This window comes from Channa argus, chromosome 5 (genome assembly GCF_033026475.1).
Source record: "Channa argus isolate prfri chromosome 5, Channa argus male v1.0, whole genome shotgun sequence".
NCBI classification, from domain to species: Eukaryota; Metazoa; Chordata; class Actinopteri; order Anabantiformes; family Channidae; genus Channa; species Channa argus.
Genome location: NC_090201.1, coordinates 21,911,320 through 21,933,439, shown reverse-complemented (window position 1 = coordinate 21,933,439; position 22,120 = coordinate 21,911,320). Strand labels below are relative to the sequence as shown.

Here is a 22,120-nt window from a genome sequence, read left to right as displayed (position 1 = left end):
AGTAGTTACAATTTATACTTTTAATCATAATACCTACATATTTACAGAAATTTGACTTAAATTATACTATGTCATATTAATGTCCAAATGCTATACTTTTACCAAATTTGAACATTTTAAAATAAAAATTATTATCTATGATTCCAATAAATAAAATGTGTGAAATTGTTTTTCCAGTATAATTCTGGTTACTTGAGATTAATCTACAGAATGGTTATTTTTGTTTGTCACATTAGGCACTTTTGCAGAATTTGTAAAATGTTCAATCATCAAAATTGCAAATCATAATTTTGGGTAAACTTCGACATATTGTCCCAAATAAAGAAATAGAGTGTTGCAACCCATTTTTTTTTTTTTTTTTACTAATGATCCCCCAATATGTGGAACAAGTACCTTCCGGCATTAACAGAAGAGATTATGACTATTCAAGGAGGTAAGTAAAAATGCCATCAGTAATTTTGGTTGCAATTAATTTTAAGATGCTAACATAGCTGTACATTCATGTTGCAATTGCCATAGGAAAAACTGGCCCACTCACTGAAATCTAAGTAATAACATCTAATTATCAAAAACTGCTAAGAAGATGATGCTGGAAAGTACAGATGGGAAGTGGATGGTTGTAAAACAGAAGCTGTGTTAAATGGTGAAGGTACTATAATAAGAATCAGTTATAGGCGCCTTAACTCAAGCAAAACAAAGTAAAATGTCAAATGTATAATGGGCATATATCCCATAAGGACTTTACACTGAATGTCAACTCCCCGCGATGATGTCACTTTTTTTGTTGTTGTTTTTGTCCTTTCAGCTTATGCCGTGAGTTCAGGGTTCATCACAGCGGCTCATTGTCCGCATGTTGATTTGGCACAGTTTTTAACGCCAGATGCCCTTCCTGACGCAACCCTCCCAATTTCTACCGGCCATGGACCAGCACTGCACAGCTGGGGATGGGAATGGGCTGTTAGAAGTTCAGTGTGTTGTCCAGAGCCACATCGACATATAGCCGGGACCGGGGATCGAACCACTGACCCTGTGGTCTTGTTAGCCCCCTAAACCACTTTATCAAAATCTGGCTGCAAAGCTATTTTGATCCACCAGGTGGAGCAGTGATTAGTGAGAGGATACTGCAGAGTGTGTGATGATCTGAACTTTCTGTCCAATCAAAAACCTTTAGTGTAGGGTAGCTCTTTGATTTGCACTCAGTGATCTGCATTTTTAACATTAACACTACATGAATCCAGGTTCAGGTCTGTTTGACTGCAGGTTACACACAGCAGCAGAGCAGAGATGGAGGTGTGCTCGTATTTATTTGTGCTTTAGAACGTAATCACAGTGAAACCATCAGAATATAAGGTTTTATTTCTCTGATTTACTGCTCTGACCATTAACACCCCTCCCTCTCTTCATTCAGTCTGTATCCTGCTCGACCACTCTCTCTTTCTCTGTCTGAAAGACTGCAGCAGCGGGATGCAGACATCCATCACATAGTTTCTATCACCTATGATCCACTGGTTAATACATAGCTCCAATGTAGTAGCTCAGAAATTGAGACTAACCTAAACTTCTCTTAATATGTGTTTTGAGTTTTCATGTTGCTGTTACCAGATGATGTGCATATCATTCATTTGGACTGATTAAAACACGAGGCAGCATCGCTCCGTGCGATTCAGGTGAGATCAGGAAAGAAACTAATTTAATTGGTGTATTTATATTTAATAATTATAACAGAATAGTTTAAAAAAAAAACAATAGTCGGCAAAATCCTGTCATAATTTATGGAATGTGTAATCAGAAAATGTGAACACTGAAGTTATTTATTTAAATAAAATAAGTAGACAGTTTCCAATCAAATTTAAAGTGATCAAGGATTATTTGCATGCACAGGAAGAGAACTGCTCCTGTGGGGGTGATGGTTTAAACATTATTCAGTATATCTCTCAGCACCCCCAACTCGGATAGTCCTGACTGAAAGTGCCAACAGCCCTGAACTGTACAATATTTTAATTTATAATATACAATAAAGCCAATTTTCAGACACATTTAACTAAAAGTATTTGAAATGCAAATTTAGGGTAAAAATCAGAGTTTATGCTGTCAAAATATGTGCATAGCAGTGAAATTAAAGTTTCAGCAACTATGAGATGAAAACTAAATTATATGTTTAAAGTGCTAAATAATCTCAGACCCTCTTTCTGCAGTAAAATGTGAGCTGTAGTGCTGAATGCTCAGTTATCTGCTCAACTACTTCTCCTAGATGCACGACTGAAGTACTTACCATTTTTTAAAAACTTTGTTAAGTCATCAAACAGTTTTTTAGTTTTTTATAAGTAAGAAATAAATTAGTTAAGGTGAAAATTCAAATCAATTTTTATTTTGTACTATAACTGTATGTGGTAGTGGAATATTTAAAGTTCCAACAACTGTGATAATCCTGTATAAACTAATAAAAATGACAGTACAGTAGTAGCACAGTAGTGACAGTTACAGGTCAAGCACTGGTTTACGTGTAAATGTGTTTTTGAGCAAAGCACCACCTTATGGTGTTACCTTGGATTTATTGGATTAATTCTGTCTAAAACCCATCTCACATTGTCAAAGTGAGACCAATTCACTGACAAAAAAAAGAACGACTTCGTAGTAAAACGAGCTGGGAACTCTGCTCAAGTCATCTTTAACTTTGAGAATAACACCCATTCAAACATTTGTGAAACTAAAAATACCAAGCAGTTTCATTTAATGTACAGTTTAAGGCTCATCTGCCACTCTACCAAAAAATATGAACCCACATCTTAGCCCTATATTTCTTCTTGTTCACAGGCCTGTCCAAATAATTACTAGGATGACCTACTTGTTCCTAAGCATGTAACAGTGAGCAACACAGGTGCGTCATCCCTGCATCGTAGTGCAATGATTGTCGACAACCTCATTGATCAGGAGACTATTGCTGAAATAAGAATTACAGGGACTGTGAAAATACATCCAACTTATTCATAATAACACTTAAATTGCCACAAATGGTTTATCGGAAATAAATAAAACATGCCTGCATACTTGAAACATGAAACAACAAGGATCAGATAACTGTTTAATTGAAAATGCTGATTTTAAAACAAAAAGCCAAACATAGAAGAGCTGGTTAACCTTGTTACATGTGCGAATAGCCGCTGTGTTCTGTATATGATTTTCTTAAATGTATTTTGATTTTATAGCTTATCAATGGTTATTAGTTTATCAGTTGGTTTTGTGGTAGAGACTAGTGTTTCATATATAGCACACTGTACTGCAACGTTGGTTAGCATTTCTGAAGTAAAACTACACAATAAAAGACAAAGCATTTTAGATCGATAACCAACACTAAAAACACAACAGCAATGAAAAATTGTTTCAACCAGGATGTATTGCAGTATGTAACAAACTGTTTTACTCTTCCTCTCTTTTAAACCTTCCTGCCTCTAAGGACTGCAACTTTAAGACGCCTTCATCTTTCTCTGCTCCACTATAATTCCAAAACAGTCCGTAGAGGTGTGAGTGCTATATGACTTGTGCAGTGACAGGAAACCCCAGTGTTATCTGGTACAGAAACATCATCAGCCTGAGCACAAACAGTAACTACTTCACCACCAATGGATTTGGGCTCTGCTGCATGAAGATACTCGCAGAAGAACCTTCTGGGCAGAGCCGAGTGTACAACTAAAGTCACTGTTAGAAAGGTATAAAAACTTGGAGTTTATATTGGATCTTAAAATTTGTTCTCTGGCTTTATGTTTTAACAACCCCCTTATTTTCCTCCTACTGATTGGGATGAAGCAGTGGTCCTGATCCATTTAAATAGCTAGGACCTCCCAGGTTAAACCTTTGCTTATCTGTGCAGTATTTGTAAATTAATGTACACATTAAAAATAAAAACTTTGAAGAAGAACACAAAGGCTGAAACAGAGACAGATAAAAACTTGTTATAATATCCCACAAATGTTTTAGAGCAATAGTAAATAGGAGAGTTTCAACTTAGTGAATGAGCACAATTTCCACTCTGCGCTAAGCTTGCACCTAAACATTTATTGACCTATTTTTTCCTTTGAATTGTGTTCATAGTTAACTTCATCTGCTGCTCTATGATTAACACAGCAAATGTGTGAACTTTTCTAAAGTTACTATATCATGGAAAACAGTCAGTTTGTGTTAAGTAAACCCCTCCAGTCCACCATATAATAAAACATCTTGTATAATCATGTATAGCTGATTTTGAATTTGATGGGAGCAACACTTCTCAAAAAAGTTGGAACAGGGCAACAGAAGGCTGGAAAAGTAATTGCCACAAATCAAAAACATATGGAGCAGCATTTGACAGCCAATTAGGTTAATTGGCAACAGGTCAGTAACATGACTGGGTATAAAAGCAGCATTTCAGAAAGGCCAAGACTATCGAATTTAAAGCTGGGCAGAGGTTCACCAATCTGTGACAAACTAAGAAGCCTTATGTGTACACGATGCAGGAACGCCACCATGTTCTCTGGGCCAAAAGCACATTTAAATTGGGGTGAGGTAAAATGGAAAACTGTTCTACTGTCAGATGAATCTAAATTATCTGTGGACTAAAGAGGAGAGGGACCATCAAGCTTGTTATCTGCAGACAATTAAAAAGTCTACATATCTGATGGTGTGGGGTGCCTTAATGCCTATGTGTGGGCAGCTTACACGTCTGGAAAGGCAACATCAATGCTGAAAAGTACATAGAGCTTTAAGAGCAACATATTGTCGAGCGGTTGTCCACCAACCCGCAGCTCCTTCTGTCACATGTCCAAGCGCCCTTGAGCAAGACACTGAACCCCAACTTAGTTGCTCCCGGTGAGTGTAGGTTAGCTGTACAGCAGCTCCCCCATGTGTGTGTGTTTGTGAGCGCTATATAAATGCAGACCATTTACAATATTTCAGCAAGAAAATCCAAAACTTCATGCTGCATCCATCACAAAAGCATGGCTTCAATGGAGAAAAGTCCTGATGCTGAACTGGCCTGCCTGCAGTCAAGACCTTTCACCAATCGAAAACGTTTGGCACATCATAAAACAAAAAATCCAGCGACAAAGGCCCAGGATTGTTGAGCAGCTAGAATCCTGCATCAGACAAGAATGGGACAACATTCCTCTCCTAAAACTCCAGCAACTCTCTCACTTCCAGGAGATTTACAGACAGTTGTTAAAAGAAGAGGGGATTCCACACAATTGTAAATATCACCCTGTTCCAACTTGTTTGAGATGTGTTGCTGCCATCTACTACTATGTAGTACTATGTATTAGATAGTATTTGTAATAACTAAAAGGAAACCTCCTCCAGTTGAATATAGAAATTTGAATGATCTGTTGTGTAAACACCCACATCCCTCCTCTATAATACAGTCAAACATCACTTCATGTTTATTTCTAGCTGGAGGCCTGCAAACAACTTTTTCATATGTAAAGTCCTGAGACCTACTTTTTATTCTATTCCATTCTGTAATAAACACACTCTTTACTGGAAGTTTATAGTAGTAGCCTTTGTCATTTAAAAAGGCACATGCCAAAACTCTCTCTCTGATATGAAAACTCTCTCTTTTGATATGTTAAGAAAGAATTTCTGGCTATTGTTTAATAAATCAAAGGTTGCCTTCTGCATTTTTTCCTGATGAAAATTAAAATAAGGAAAGAAATCTGGCGACATACAGATAGGGCTATTTTTGTCCGCACAGCATTGGGTTATACAATGTAAGCATGTTTAGTCATTGTTTTCTAAGACAGGATTCAAAGCTGCTGACTTTAGTGACCTTTTGCAATAAATTCCTTTAAGAACACCAAGGCTATTATGTCATCTTCTCATGCGTGAGAACAGTCATAGTTCCCTGGCTATGCATCCACTTTTATTACCCTGCTTGAAATATTCATGCAGACACACACTCGTGCTCAAACTGTGCATAGCTTTATTATTACTTAGACCAAAATGACAAGGTTGTGATTTAAACTGTGGAAACTTCAGACTCCATGATGAATCAAAATGACGTGCTGAAAGTAAATACCCTTAAGGTTATAAGTACTCTGCAAATTTCTCATTATTAAAATGTATTTTTATGAGAAATTTAAATTCTTAAAGTAATGTACTTCAACTTAAGGAATTTAAGGAAATCTATATATCAACTTAAGGAAATCTATCTATCCATCCATCCATCCATCACCCCCTAACTTCCTTTGCCACAGTCGCATTAAAGAACCCACTATGGGCACAATCCGTATGACCGAACACTTAATTTTGTTGTTTAGTTGAATGTTTTAAGTAGGGGGGCCTGGTGGCCAGTCAGTGGTAGACCATTGGGTTGGGATGCAGAAGGCCACAGGCTCAAATCCCATCCCACCAGGTGTGGCCCTGCCCAGCCACCACGTGCCACAAGCCGAATGCCATTGATCAGTGGAATGTTTTCAGTAATATTAAGGCAAAGGCGAGTCGCAGACATTGTAAGCGAGGCATCTGTGTTGGGTAAAATGAAGTGGCTCAGGACTAACCATCATTCTTGCCAAATTATTCCAGCATTTTAGATATCTGAGCTGTTGTTAACTTTAGAAACAATATTCATTATAGATTCAAAGCTCATATTTAATATTTCATGTTTTATACATGGTAATTAAAAATATGCAAATATAAAAATTAACTCACAGATTTATATATTAATGATAACAATAAACTACAATAACCATATTATTATTTTTACCATCACCACATGGATCCATAACTTCAATGTTTGTACTTATAGTCACTTTTCCCAAACTATTTCAAGACATTTCATATTACCTTATTATATAAATAAATGTTTCCATGTTTTTATTCTGCTTACATAATTCTTTACTCTTTCCTTTCTGCTTTGTTTTTTGTTATAGCTTTAAACAAACTTATTCATCATATTGTAAGTAAACATCTGTCCCAGAATTAATACTATTAAATGCTGTACTGTGCCCAAGTCAATTTTAAAATGACTATACTTCACATTATATGTGAATCCAACCAACCTGCGATCAACTTGTTGGAAAGAGAAACACGTAACTCCTCAGGGGAACTTACTGCTGAATCAAACTTTCTTTTTAAAAAATGTTTGTAAAAGCAGGTATTGTAGAGGAAGGAAAAGAATCAGGAGAGCTCTCCTGAATAGACTGATGTGTCAACATTTTTCCCCAGTCACTAATAAAAAAATTAAATAAAAATAACCTCTGGCTGGTTTTACATCTGACTGGTTACATATTGTTCATCATATCATTATGATATTTTCCCCATATAATTAAACAATAATTATCACACTGTATACTTCTTCACATCTGGTTATGAGCTAATAAAGCTGAGACTGCACAGTCATGTGGTTAATAAAGCCTAAATTAAACACAAGCGTCTGTGCAACGTGTTACCTGTAGATATAGAGCATATGGTAGGTGTGTGTACATTTTTTTGTTTTTCTCCATGCATTATTTATTTCAACAGTGGTCTTGGACTGAGTCTAAAATATATGAAACAGTCATGTGCTGAGGCAAATTTACATTTAAATTAGTTCTATATAAAACCCAGTCTTTAAAAACAGTATGAAATAAGAAATAATTCCCGTCTCCTGCTTTGTTACTGGTGAAGGTTCACCATAATACAGCTATACGTGGTGAATATCTTACACAACATTAAAATACAGATATATTTTTTATGGATTTAAAATTTATCAATGCAAGTAAAAAAGTGGTTAAATAAATTTTTAAATACCTTAAATAATAAACCTTTAGGGGATACCTATCACGGCTGAAGACTAATAAATTAATGTTTATATTTTGTTATGAAAAAACAGACAATATCTCAACGTTCCCTAAATACAACTCGTTTAAGTAGCACATTAATTACAAGGATAACAAAATAATCCGTAACATTCCACAAGTTGGTGGCCACGTGACAATTTATGAGCTCACACTTTTCAGAAGGATCCTGACTCTAGCTTTAACCATATATTATGCAAACAGTCTTTGGTGTCAGTTGCTGCCATTACTGCAACTAAACATTATTATATAACATTTTGGGAAATTTAGGAAGAAATGGTAAACTACAAAAGCTGTAAATGAACACGAGTGTATAAGGAAGCCAACACCATGGTCCTCTCACCTCGAGGCATGAACCTGACCTTGGCTTCCCTCCTCTCCCTTGCTAGAGTTTCTGATTTATGCCACAATCAAAAAAGCAATCCCCTTTCTTGGCAGTCGCCATATTTGACAATGCTGGTGCTTGTTGCAGAGTCATTGGCTTTGCTGTAAGGATTTAATAGCTTGTAGATCAGGGAGGCAACACTCACATATCACACTGTGAAGATAAGAGGATCACAGGAGTATTGAGGTAAGTTCATGCTTCATCTTACATACAGCACCAGTCCTAAATGAAGGTTTTAAGTACTGAGAGGTCGCTACAACCTTAGAGTTGGACTAAACTTATATTTATACTTGCCCATGCTGTATTTTGGCAGTGGTTACATTAACAGCTGTTAGCATAGTAATAATAATAATAATAATAATAATAATAATAAGAAGCTCTAAAAGTAGTATTAGTAGTAATTCTGAAAATTGCCCATCATATTTATCCTCAGGGTAGTTACAGCATATTTAGAACAATCTATTAAGCACTACTTAATGTAGTAATTTAGAGTGATTTGTTGCTGCATTGATTAACAATGTAGGTGCAAGTTCAGTTCAGAGAGATGAAACAAAAACATCAGTTAATCTCTCTTTTCATATCTCACTAGAATAATTTGATATATAGTGATTAAACTTCCCATACTGAGCAGGTTTTACTGTTTTACAACTCATTCATTATGTCAAGTGATTTAAAAGCATATTAACATTTTCCAACTGAGGTGTTTAGTTTTTTTGTAGCATGTGACCTATCATACGTCAGTGTAGTCATCTCATCTTCCAAGAGCTGTGGACCATCAATCCTCATGCCTTTATTAGTTGATGCTACAGTAGGTCTGTGCAAAAGAGAAAAGTTAGTAAAAGTTTTAGTGCTTACCAAAATATATGTGCATTTATATTGTGGATGTTCATAAACCACCTATTTTCAATATGTAAGGTTTAACAGCTACATTTCAATAAAACAGTCTAATAATCTGGGAGAAATATACCTAGTCTTTTAGGGTAAATGCTGTAGATCAATCTCAGTAATCTCAATAATGCACACGAAGAGCATTTCTAGGCTGCAATGACACGCTCTGTATGGTTTTAGTCTTTCGGGATTAATCTGTTCTAAATCAAACAATTACATATATGCAGTATGTTTATGTTTTATGACATAAACAGTGTGTTTTATGTTGTTCAGAATAGAAGTAACTAATAGTTCCGTGTAGTGAATACATGACTCTCTCCACCAAGCTACTAAATAGGCTACTAAGCTGCTAAACTAAATACCTTGGACAAAGATGCAGGAAATAATGGAATCTTGCAGTTGTGTCAAGAATGCTTTTCTTCTTCTTTGCAGTTACCTGTCTGTTATCGTCTTTTGAACAAAGCTACCAATTGCACCTAAAGTGCAGTCTCATTAAGATGTAAATTTCTGTGAAGCCATACAACCTGGAAATTATGAGATTTTTGGCAGTTTCCTGCAGCTAAATTCAGCTAAGGCAAAACTATCCTGTCCTTTTTCTGCCTCTACTATCTTTTAAGTTTCTGGAGGTTTACTGCTGTACTAAATAAAAATATGTTTTTTCTTAATGTACTACTTCTATTAATCAATATGTAAAAGCAATGATTCAAAGCACAAAGCAAAGTTAACAAAGGAATAGTATAAAAAAGGTAATAAAATAGTAATAAAAAAGAATAAGGTTAATTTTTTACCATGGCCTTCCCTGTCTCCAGAGAGCAATATCATGAAAAACATGTGAATAGATTTGAAGAAGGCTGTACATGGCAGACAACCAAGAAATCTCTTGGAAGAACCTTTCCATGAAGAATGGGCTAAAACTACACAAAGAATGCAAATGCTACTGAGAACAATTCATAAGGGGGGTGCAAACTTTTGAAATGATTTATCTTATTATTTTACCCATTTTTATACACTCCTTAACCATTTGTTAAATTTTTCTGAATTATGAGTCCAACAATGGAAATAATATACAGTTATTTCTCATTCTTATCACTCATTACTTATTATTTTGTTCAAAATTAATATTACTTTGCTTATTACTCCCTGTCAAAAGTAACTTATATTACTTGTTTTACCACTTTTCTAAAGGGTTAGAAACAGAAAGACAGACAGACAGACAGACAGTCAATAGTGGAAAGGGGGAACATGTCATCCATCACATTTCATACAGTCACAAGCTTCATTAGTTCTTTACTGGTCTCTGTTGCCTGCTGACAGTGAAGTCTGCAAATATTAATCGCTGGATTTCCAATCAATCTTTGCCAGGGTGGCAACAAAAACAATTGATATTTGGGACTAGCAGCTATCAGAAGTCCACAGTATTCCTTTAAATATCTGTGACAATTTCTGAAAGTTAAAGACAAAATTATGATAAACTCACAATGTTAAATAACACGTCCAAATGCATGTTACTTATATGAGTACATGAGTATGGAGAATATGATGACTTCAAAGTAATAGAAAAATCACACTAAAGCAAAAGGTTATGACAAAAGTGAATTTCCTTAAAGAGCAAATAAAAGAAATATAGCATGATCAAGACATGTTGTACTAAAGATGATTGTGTCAGAGTTTTGATGCGTATTCCAAATAACCTCAATGCTTAGCATGTAGTTCTCTAAACAAAGCATAATTTTTTTAATTACCCGTAAACCCCAAAAAACTGAATCCACGGCAATTAATATTCTATCAGCCAACTTAATTAAAATGACATTTGTCCTTCTACTGTAAGTCTAGGGATCATGTGGGTAATGAAAGTTTTCATTTTACTAGAAGATCGAGTGCTTAGAATAGAACTGACCAATCATAAAAAAAATTATGATAAGCATGTAACTTTGTGAGCATTGAGCTCCTGGCTAGCAATAGTTTTTAAGCCCGGTAAGAAGGACATTGTGAAGTTCATATAATATTCTGTACTCTAGCTCTAATTTTAAGAGGATCTTACTTTTGGGGATGGCAATCACCCGCAGCCAACAGAAATCAGCTTAATAGCACACAGCCAACATGACTATAGTTTTATTGTGCCCTCAAGAGTCTGCAGTTTTATCATGACCATGCATTAAACCACAAAAATAAAGTAAAACCTGAATGTAAAAACAATTGCTTTATGAACTGATATAGTAGGTTTTTATTTTGTTTCATTTTTTTAATGCTGTGCCTGTTTTTAGACATGCTGCAACTTTCTTACTTTTAAATTCATGTACTCAATCACACCCACCAGGAACATGTGCTTTACCAAATCATAACAGTTAACGCAAATGTAACTAATCCGTGCAGTGCTGTAAAATGTAATAATATGGAACAGTGCTTAAATAATCAAATCAAGAATCAGCCAAGTTCGAATAACATCACAGGTAGGTACATTCTTGCCATTAATTTAGGCTTTCTGCCATGTTTTCTGCTAGAAGTGAATACCTAAACAAATTTTTAAAGATCTCACAGGTTCACTAGCAAAAAACACTTTATAAACTCTGCCTTGATTGATAAGAAGGAAAACTCTTACATTGGTGTGGAATATGTAAGCAGAGCTGCAGTTACTGTACCTAACTCCGTTCCAATTGCAGTTAGGAAAAACTTGCAGTCTATCCAGGAATCAAGGGTGACAGATGTGACAGCCACTGGTGAAGATAGGTACTGAAGTGTGATGTTATTTTGTACAGGAGGCACTAAGAAGCACATCCCATGTCAAGCTATGGGGTTTTTGTTTTGTTTTATTCCACACTTTTAGTTTAAAAAAGTGTGGAATAAAACAAATGAAACCAAGAGTCTAAATTGGAATGGCAATTCCTATGGGCACACGCTGCAAAAAGCTACAACAAAACCAAATTGGGCTGTATTGTAGCTTTTTGCAGGCCATTTCTTAATGTTGTTCCTGTGACGTCACATTGAGGAAGTTGTTGTTTTGGAGTTGTTTAGTTTTAGCTCGTGTTTTGTCTATTTGCATGTGTTTTCTCAATTTGCAGGGCCACTGTAGTATATACACACACTAAAACTAAAAACCTGCACAACAAACAAATATCCAAGCAATCAAATTTTCAGTTCCACACCTAAACATTAAAGTTGTATAATGCTGCAGCCTGACCAAGCAGAAAAATATGACTGATATGATTTTAGTCTTATCTGCCACTCTAACGGTGTGAAAATTCAGAGCACTAACTGCTGTTCTAGCATTTTTTATTAATCAGATTTTGTAAGTCTAATCCATCATGTATTGCTAAAACTATCATGGCATGTACTGTATATGCTCTTCAGCATTTGGTTTATCAGGCCCTGAAGCTTTTATTGCCTACAAAAGGCATGAAGAAATGATATGCAATGGAATATAGAATACATGGTATGACTGTATATACATTATGTTTGGATCCGTGGGTGCATCATTATGTCTCTCATATCTTGGGTTGCAATGTATTTCCTACATCAGAATCATATAGCAGCTTTATATTTTATTTGTAGCTCTGAATGATTTACCATGAATATGAATGCAGACTTGATTGCAAAATAACTGATTCTAATTCTGTTCGGTGTGATCATGGTCATGTATTTCCATTCTTTTCTCTTAAGTGTCAAATGTGTTGTCACTGACATTTTCCAATGCTGTCAGTGGGGATTAAGAAAAAAAATCTAAGGTCCCCGGGGTGATGATTACACAGTTTGTCGAGACACTGCCAGAGGGAAAGATTCATCCAGATTTCAAGCCGATAGCTTTGACCATCCAAGAGGGCAGGATTGATAGCATGACAACCATTTTAAAAATGTATACCAAGGTGGAAGTCACATGATTCAGCATAATTGTTTGGATCTATGATATGTAGGGGACCAGAGCCCTGCCATGAACTACCTTCACTCCCAATTACTGTGAGACAGAATGAAACAATCATTGACTTTCGGGATTTAAAACCTGAACGTGATAAGTTTAAAAACAAAATCAAAGATTTTACCATTTTGCTTATGGCAAGCTCTCCATGGTTTATATTTAAAAAACATAAAAGTGGTGTTACACATGAAGCTTTGTATGTAATTACAGTCATACTTACATAATGATTTAATATTTACATTCAATTCTGTTCCATTTTCAAAGAGTTTGAGAATATGAAGTGACATAAACTGACCAACCTCCTACCCCACCAACAATTGTATTAATTTTTTTTCTAGGCAAATTTTTTTTCAAAGCCATTGTCACTGGAGACCCAAAGCCAACTGTAACAAGCAGCAGAAATAATGGAGATGTGTCTGATACATCAAGACACCAAGCCAAAGAAAACCCTGATTCCCAATGAGCATACATTTCAGGCAAGTGATAAATGTTACCAGATTACAGTAATACTACATGACATAATGCACATAAAAAGGTGCTAGAAAAAAAAAGTACAAAACTGGATACACTGAAGAAGACAAAAAAACAGAGCTCATAACATCAAAGTCATTCAGACTTTAGAGTCATCCATTAAAAGTTGCCAAAATGGGCCAAACCAACTCACTAAGAGATGAAAGTGGCATACAGTCACATTTCATGAAGCCATCAAGCAGTCAAGCCATTTGCAGCAGCTATAATTGGTCTGGCGTATTTCATCATCAAGATGATGCATCATGTACTGGTTAAATACTGTATAGCAGTGACACACAACCAGGGGTACTTGTAATCTAGAGGGTACATCTGCAGTTGTCAGGAGTTAAAGATTGAGGAGTACCTCAGTTCATTTGAAATAAATAAATAAATAAATTGATGGCAAAAGAAAAAAAGGTTTTCACATTTTTGTGTTTAGGAGAAGGGAAAAAAAGCCCATGAAAAGGATTGGAAGTATGGGTTCCTCTGATCTATCCTACCTTTACTGCCCTAATAACAAATTAACTACAACAGCTTGACTACACTGGTGTCCCATTAACCAACACCTACTTTCATTTAGTAGGCCTACAAATTCGAACTGAACCTGTACAAACAAACCAAGTTCAACAAGAATAATATCTGCTTACATAAACTGGATGGCATAATGTAGAATTGGTTAGTACCTTGAGTGACAGCCAGATGGTCTTCCATCTTCCAGATGCCAAATTCTATGCCAGATCAAGCTGATATCTATAAATGCATTGCCACAAATGAATATGGACAAGCCATGGTTAGTTATTCTGAATGTTATGGAAGGTGGACTGTTTGCTTTTTTTTGGCTACACAGTGTTTACTCTGACAGAGTACTTTTATACTAGCACATACACTTTATGTATTTTACTCTTTCTATTGGCTTGATATGTTGCTTCTATGATTTCTAAAACAAAAACAAAAAATAAAAAAATAATCATAATAGATGATCATTTTGTGAATGATTAAATGCAATCATGCCAAATAGCTTACTGCTCTATACTGTTCTCATTCCGTTTTTGTCGCAGTTTGTCAAAAGCCTGCCTAACCTGAGACCTATTCACATTAATGCAGATGGTATTGCATCCTTTGAGATTGACATTCTTGAGCAGAGCAGCTCCATCTTCCTTTACAAGGTCATCTGGGGACAATGAATCACCATACATACTCTGCAATACAAAAGCAACGTGACCCTTAAGAACGGCTGATTTTGCCATCCTTGGGTCATCTCCTAGTAACCTCATCCCCTTAGACAGCTTATCATTTTGCTAAGATATTTTCAGCATACTAGACCATATGGCTTTGAGTTTTAAAAGGCTTTGAAGTCCTCTTATGTTGCTTCCTCTAATTTTAACTCAAATGAGCGGCATGTTCTATTATCCCCCAAGGAGCATTTTAAAGAACAATTTTAACCATCTGGGATGTAAATTACATTTTATGCTTTCCCCCACAGGATGGTGAAATGATTGCATATGCAAAGGAATTGGGAGATAAAATGAAGCACAGCCTTCGACAAGTAGGTAAAAAGTATATTTTTAGTATGAGGGACCTTTTGTTGGAGCATGCTGGAGTGTACCATTTGGATGTATCACATGTGATTATGTTTTCCACTGAATTAAAAAAAAAAAAAGGTACACAATCAGCAGTGTTTCTAATAATTTGCATTCATGCGGGTTTAACGGGCTCCTTTACACCAAACACAATGCTTACTGTTTTCCCATGGTGGATGAAGTGAAGGCCAAGGAGGGACAAGATACTGCTTTTGAGTGCGTCCTGTCTAATCCTTTCTTCTGCGGTTTGGCAAGAATGTGCTACTGGAACAAGGGGAAAAATGTGATATTAAGGTTTCGGAAGACAAGCTCATTCACAGGCTGGTGGTCAAAGACTACATAGTTGTAGACAAAGGAATTTATTCTGCCTCTGTAGAAATAAAACTCTGCATTGCATGGCTTATCGTTGAAGGTAAGATTCAGTGCTACTTTTTTTGCACTTAATGACTGCTTTTCGTGACATGTTATGTAATTCTTAAGTGTGCATTTGCTTTTTCGCCCTGCTTGTTTTAAGAACAGAGCTGATTTAAGACATAAAATAGAAAAACAGCAACGAAAACAACAAGGGCAGGAGTTTCAGGAACTGACTTGCAGAAGACTGCCCGAGATAAACAGAAGATAGCAAAAAAAAAATTAAATAAATTAGAGCTGCTAAAGAAGCTGCAGCAGCTGCACCTCTGGCTGAACACTTTATCCACTAATGCTCCTCTGGCTAGGGCTCAAGCGAAGGCTCAAAAGCAGCCTCAAAGATGTTTTAACAGGTGTACCAAGAATGAGGAACACAAAATTGATACAACAGGTTACTGAATTCATAAACAAGGAACAACTACAGTGTCCTGAATTTAGTTAAAGTGGAAGTTTATCAATAACTGTAGTTATTAAGATGACAATTTATTTATTTATTTGAGTAATTATTTATTGTTTTAGTTATCTTTTGCAAAGTCCTTCTTCGTAAACGGCAACAATACTGTTGGACTTCATTATGTCAAAATAATATTTTTAGTTTATAATATTTTACAGGGATGGTAAATAACTACTAGAACAAAACCTTAATTAGTTGACTGACAGAAATACAATTTTGATGACTCAATTATCATTTTAACATGTTACTTCTAGCCTCAAATGTGAGTGATGCTTTCTCATTAATTAAATTAATGTCTTTGAATTTTGAAAATACTTTTCAAATTTGTCAAATTTAGAGTTAATCAATATACTATAAAAGCAGACAATGTGACTTTAAGAAAGCCATCTCAATTGCAACCAATGGCCATCTTTAAAATATGACTGATATAGATGATTTGCTTTACATGATGATCAAGATCAACGGCTTTTGGCTTGTCCTTTCAGGAGTCACCACATTGAAACATGTTCCACACGCATGAGTTTTTTTATGCCAGATGCCCTTCCTTTCGCAACCTTTCCACTTTTACCCGGGCTCAGGACCGGCACCAAGATGGACCTTGGTGGCTGAGCGGGGCAGGACTGGGGACGCGGATTCAATCCTGCTGCCTTCTGCTTCCCAATCCAATGCTCTACCCATTAAGCCAACAGGGTGATTTGCTTTCCATAAACCTTTTAAAATATAAATGTGAAAAAGATAAACATGCATTTTGCTTCCCTGTTGTCCATTAGATGGGAAAAAATGGCAATTTTTGTCACATGCTAATTGTAGAGAAGAGTTAAAATATGACAATAAAATATGTAGGAGATGTCATATTAACACAAGATAGGTCATAGTGGTCATGTCTTAAATAAAATTTTCATACTGTTTAATTGCTCACAGGTCACCCAGACAAAAGACAGCAGCAGCCGAAGATTTGGAAAGTGTTAAGGACAGTGGAGCGCATATATTAAAGTAATTTAGTAAATTAAAATATATTTTCATTCACTTACTACTTTTGCAGTTATGTGTGATGGAAAATCAAGTATGAATAATTTTAATGCTTATATTTTGTCTAGAGTAGTTGTAATGATAGAATGTACTCATTGTACTTATGTAGGATGTTTTTGGGGATGTCAGCTATATGGTAGACTTCCTACATGGAGGTGTTTCCAAGTTGCACCAAATTCCTATGTGCTTAACGTATGTTGGAAAAGTTACCATAAAAAGGAGAAAGCTGGAAGCAGCAGCCTTAAAGGTGAAGAGTGTTCAGCCCAGAAACAGAAGGATATATATTCATGTTTGACATGTCTTAGAACATGACAAGACCTTAGAACTGCACTGGATGGAGGCCTGAAACTCTGCTGGTGCGAGTTATATGCCACACAGCTGATGCAATCAGTGTTGATCCAATCTGATTCCACTAAAAAATTACATCAAGTGTAACTCACATTCAAAAAATAAAAAAAGAATACTAACGTTTTAGCAAGAGTTTTATTATTCACAAAATGAAATGTATTTGGATGAATTTTTTTTAATGTGATAATGTAATAAAACTGGGTTTATGGTAAATGATAAATGGAACATAAATGTAAAATAACAGATTTAATCTATAACTAGCATGTAGAAACATTTTTACATATATTACTAAAAGACAAACACCCACTGTGTAAAAAATTTATTTTTAGAACTGGATTTCTGTGGAGTAGAACCAGGTCTGTTCTTACCGCTTGTAACTAGGCTCCTTTTTAATATCATTTCCCCCTTTCATATTGCAACTATAAACCATCAAGAACCATTATTTTAATTTACCTACTTTCCCAAGCATATTCTAACATTAGCATTGTTCTTTATATAAAGTACAACTACTTATCTTACTATTGATGCTTAACCACTTCATCTTAAGCTTATTAATGCATAGCAATTGAATAGACTTGTAAACAAAAATAAATGAATTGGCATCATGTATTCAGTATGCATGTAGTCCTAAACTAAAAGCTGCATCACAATAATATGTATGTGAGTACATTTGTTTTATGTTGCCCAGACCCTGGAATGACCTTTTGGACTCTCAGATACTCTTCATGGAAAGCTAGATGAATTAACTGAAGATAAACATGGACTGCAAGGGTCAATGGTTTAAAGATAAAAAGCTGGTAAGTCCCATAAATAAAATATGGAGGTTAAAATATGTTGAATTAATTTCACTTCCAGTAAAACTAAAAAAAACTGCAAAAGTAAGACAAGCTAATTAATGCATACACTACGGTGTTATATCTCCACAGTGGTCATTAGAAGCACCTTTTCTTTTATTTATTACAATTATATTCCATCCCTCACTTAGATGAAAGATGGAACTTCTCACAAGCTGACAATTCAAAGCTTCAGAGATCAGACACAAAGTACACAAAGAAAGGTCACTGAAGGAGATATAACTGACTTCTCATGTTATTGCAAAGCTTGTATGAGATTACACATCAGTTCATGTAGTTAAACTTTATTCTAATTTTTTTTTATAGGTGTACCTGAATTTGACCTGGACATTCTCTAAACCTGTGACAGTAAGAGTGGGCCAGACTGCTGCTTTTAAGATGCCCTTCCCTCCTCAGGAATCCTTGATGGCCAGCTGGTTTAAGGATGGCACTAAGATCAAAGACTGAGGAGGAGTTACAATTGTAAGGGAGCCCAATCACAGCCGGCTGTTGCTCAATGACTGCCTGCAGACAGACACAGGGGAAATAAAGAACTAACTCAAAAACCAATCTTGGGCTGTGGAGGCCACATCTCAGCTTATTGTGCTTGGCAGAAAAAACAGAGGAATCTAAAACAGAAATATTAGAACCACAGAGAGATAAAATATTAAATTCCCAGCATTTATTTGTTCTTTTATCAACAGTAATGTTAAAAAACAACTCACTCTGCAATGCATAGATCAATTATATTGCTACATTTAAAACAGATTGTCCAGGTCCACCAGAGGGTCCAGCGGAAACTGTTGAAACCGCTTCACTTATAATGGAGATCAAATGGTACCTTCCCAAAAAACGATGGTGGCTCAGCTGTCACCTACTATGTTATAGAATGCCAGCAGTCTGTGGGCAAAAGTTGGGGATGTCTTTGCTGACAGGACCTCTTCCAGAGACAGAAATGTGACTTATGGAAAGAAATACAACTACCACATATATGCAGAAAACCCAGAAGGGCTCAGCAATGCCCTGGAGGCACCCGATACCATTATGGCTGGCATAATGAGTGAGCACAGAAAAAAAAGAAAGAATCTCATTTAACATTTCTCAGCAAATCCCATATTCTCCCACGGATTGCAAAAAATGATAAAGCTGTTGGATATATTTTGTGACAACTTCAATGCAGAAATCACTTATAAAAGTTACAGGACAAAGCCTACCTTTATCAATACTGTAATAGTTGCTCCATCTTTCAAATGTTTACAGTATCCTGCAGTAATGATGTGAAGATTCCCTTAGATTTATTTCATGTCACTGTATTTCTTAATTTTTAATAAAAAGCTGAGCATATTTGTTTAAATACCCTTCTAATCCCTTAGGACTCTCTGGTCCAACTAGTGCCCCAAAAGTTGTGAATGCCTCTAAGAATTGCACCTACTTGAACTGTACATCTCCAGAGGAGTGCCAATAATTGGTTATCAAGTAGAGAAAAGACAGACGGACACAAATCAATAAAGTGGCCTAAATGCGCTTCATGAAGCTATTGAAGGTTTGTCAAAACAAAGAGCTTTCTTTCAGTGCAGGCAGTCACAGTAATACACTATTTGTTCTCTGTATCATTGCCTTTCATCTTTCAGATGTAAACTATGCAGTAAAAGATACCATCGAGGGAGCAGCGTATGAGTTCAGGGTTTCAGCAATTAATGAGTCAGGATCAGGAGATCCAAGCCCTCCATCTGCCATGGTGTGTGCAAAGAATCCCAACAGTAAGTTGTCACTTCCTTGGCTATGTACTGTATTTTAATGATGTAACTTTGCAACTCACAGTGCTGTTTGTTTCCTGCCTGTATTTCATCTATTGCCTGTTTTCCATCTAGCGAGACCTTGTTTAAAAGACCCAGAGGACTTCATTGTTGTCCGACCAGGGAATTAGGCTTGTGTCAAAATTTGTTATTAGGTATAAATAAGACTAAGATGTGGTTTACAGAGCCCCCTTCTCTTGTATAAACCCTAGAGTCATTCTTGTCAATCATTTCTAATTTTCTTTCTTGCCATTCCAGAAATGTCATTTTTTTTGATTGACATATTCACAACATTGAGATGTGGAACATTAGCCTTACAATTCATCTAATTTATCTGATATTTATATTTCAGGTTGAACCCCAACCTCAGATTACTTGGCTAAAGAATGATGGATGACATTCTGCATGGACTAATATCACAAACACAGAGTGAAAGCTTGTTATTCCCTAAACTAAGCATTCAGACTTAACCATCTACTAAATTAAAGCCAACACTCTGTTGGTGGGGCTTCATTTGACATAGAAGGTAAGGAGGACAAGTAGCAGGATATTACACTATACATTTCTGAAAATAGTGTAGATCTTTTTGCATTTAAACTTCTGGTATAAACTATTTTTTTGCTGATATCGACTAAGTGTAACCATGCATCCTGGCATGATATTTTGCATTTAAAAAAAAAAATGTTATTATACAAAATCAAAAGTAGGAAATTGTTAAAGATCATAAGTCAATTAAACTGAATCCCAGATTTTGCAAATAAATTAAACTTGTGTCAGTGAAGATTATAAATGATCCAGGTTTGGTTATGCAGAGGTTGAGTCATGGCAACTGGAGGTCTTTCTTCTCAGTTGGAAATGTTTAGCCATTTACTCAAGCAGCTTCTTCAGTGTGAGGGAATTGGCTGGGGGGCCCAATTAAATCCTCCACAGTAGGCCTTGCACTTACTTGGCCTCAATAGGCTTATTAGGTGGATAATATTGGAGGTGAGAACAGGGCGGAGTCACAGGAGTGTAATGTTATGACTCCAATCACCTAGGTTGGGTACGTTGTGTGTGGCCTCCTTGGTGGATGTGTGAAGTGGTCATAAAGTTCCTGGGGATGGATGAAAGGGCAGCATGGAAAATGAGGAACAGGTAGTGCCAGAGGCCTCCTCCTCTGTAAAGGATTTCTCATGTGCACATAAATGGCTTCACGTACTCGTCTCTCATACCATTTGTCTTCTTTGTCCAAAATGTGTGCATCATTGTTTTAAAATGACTGTCAGGTGTACGTACACTGCTGATTCTGGTCCTGAGGTGTTGCTTCTCCTGTGTTGGGCCATCCTGCTGTATAGAGGCTGTTAGGCTTCCCCAATGTAGAGCTCTTCACACTCTTCACAGCACTGGACTGCATACACTCTTGTGTATAGATGTTCGGTCTTTCAGGTGGACAAGTCTCTGTCTCAGTGGGTTTGGAGTGAAAAGGTATGCGGTGTTGACACTCCAGCCATGTAAGGAATGCCCAGGTTTTGGGGTCTGAGTCTCTGCTCTGTCTGTTGTATCTGGACGCCATCTTATTGAAGGCCCACTTAGGATAACCACGGGCATTGAGATGTCTTCCTTCCTCTTTTTGGCTTTAATGGCTGCTCTGTGGTGCAGGAACTGATGACTGCATTTATGTACCTGTACTTCCTGGATCCGGATCTTAACCCAGCTGTCAACTATATATATATTTGAGTGGGTCTGTGCTGTCCACCAGGAAGGAGTTGAGTGCTAGCTTCTCCACTTCCTCCATGTATAGATTGGCAACAATCGGTGACACTGGGGAACCCATGGCACAGCCATGTTTTTGTCTGTAGAGCTCACCTCTGTAGGTGAAAAATGTGCGGTTTTACATATAAACTCCGGATAATCTGAGGAGAATTCAGCCTTTGACAACAAAAACGTTCCTGGTCATATTTTTCATAATTTTTTATAGTTACATTATGTTTAAAATGTTTATTAAAGTAAATTGCACAGTTGTAAAATTTTGTTAAAATTAAGTTTCCACCTCTTACTCACATATTCTGTACAATAAGCACATTGCACATTGTTTACAGCATTGAAAGCATTGAAAGCTTATTCTATTAATGCAAAGTGCTGGTAAACCCATCTAAAGTAGTGTAAATGCTGACATACTTTTGAATTTAAAAAGCAAT

At 36.2% G+C, this 22,120-nt stretch overlaps 1 pseudogene; it reads left to right on the top strand.

Annotated features, from left to right (window-relative positions):
• Positions 1 to 378: 378 nt before the first annotated feature.
• Positions 379 to 20,486, top strand: LOC137127382 (immunoglobulin-like and fibronectin type III domain-containing protein 1; annotated as a pseudogene).
• Positions 20,487 to 22,120: the final 1,634 nt, after the last annotated feature.